At 31.4% G+C, this 1045-nt stretch overlaps 1 pseudogene; it reads left to right on the top strand.

Moving 5' to 3' along the window:
• The first annotated feature begins 124 nt into the window (after window positions 1-124).
• On the top strand, window positions 125-610 carry LOC106321939 (annotated as a pseudogene).
• Window positions 611-1045: the final 435 nt, after the last annotated feature.

Consider the following 1045-nt stretch of genomic DNA (forward strand, 5'->3'; position numbering starts at 1 on the left):
CATCATCCAAGAATAACCAACTTTGAAATTCCATATATTCTCCACTGTATAAACACCAATAAACTCTTCCTCATAATTCCACAGAGCCAATTCCAAATACAATTAAATATATAAATAAAATAAATTGAACTCCTACCCGGGGTTTCTTTTACAAAATTATTTTATTTAATTTATTTAGAAAATAACAAATAATAGTAATAAATGAGGATGTCTACAAATGTCAAAGTGTTGGTCTCTCTAGTTCTTGTAGTGTTATTGGCTCTTGCAGCAACCAATATTGAGGCAAGATACATAAATTATCGCGATCTTCGTAGTGTCGTCACAGTTTGTCTTGCGATAAAGCGAATCCTAGCACCTGCACGAAGCAAGAAGTCAATCGTTACCAAAGAGGATGCGAGACGGCTGATCGGTGCCGTGTATCTGGTTAATTTATACAGATGATAACCGAAGAGCATATTCATGCATCAAATTAATTGATTTCGTTAGTATTTAATTAGTCCCTCATTAGTTTTGTATTATTTTAACACGATGATGTTACAATCAAACAAATATAAATATGTTGTTCCCTATTTAAACTAAATTTGGAGCTATTTTACTTTCATAACTAGGTAGAGACATGCGCCTTGCGCAGGGTTAGATTAATATTATATTTACAAAGACATATCTTTTTTTAGTTATAGTTTCTAAATTTACAATATAAAAACTTTAAATATTAAAACTAAATTACATGGAATAATATGTAAACCGATCAAATATGATATAGGCTAATGATTGGGATGAAATGAATGTTTATATATAACCACTGGTGTCAATATATAGAAGAACCAATTAGTAGAACCATTAGTGCAAAAAAAATTGCTCTAAAATTGGGTATATTTGACATCAAATAAATAAAATATTTTTAATTGCGGAATTTTTTTCTGGTCTACAACCCTAATGGAGAATGTGGCCACATCCGCACATCAGCAACACCCATGAGACTTGGTTTGAGACTTAGAATACTATGTAACAAGTGAGTGAGAGCCCTTTTAATACGCTCAACATA

This window comes from Brassica oleracea, unplaced genomic scaffold (genome assembly GCF_000695525.1).
Source record: "Brassica oleracea var. oleracea cultivar TO1000 unplaced genomic scaffold, BOL UnpScaffold04044, whole genome shotgun sequence".
Classification (NCBI taxonomy): Eukaryota; Viridiplantae; Streptophyta; class Magnoliopsida; order Brassicales; family Brassicaceae; genus Brassica; species Brassica oleracea.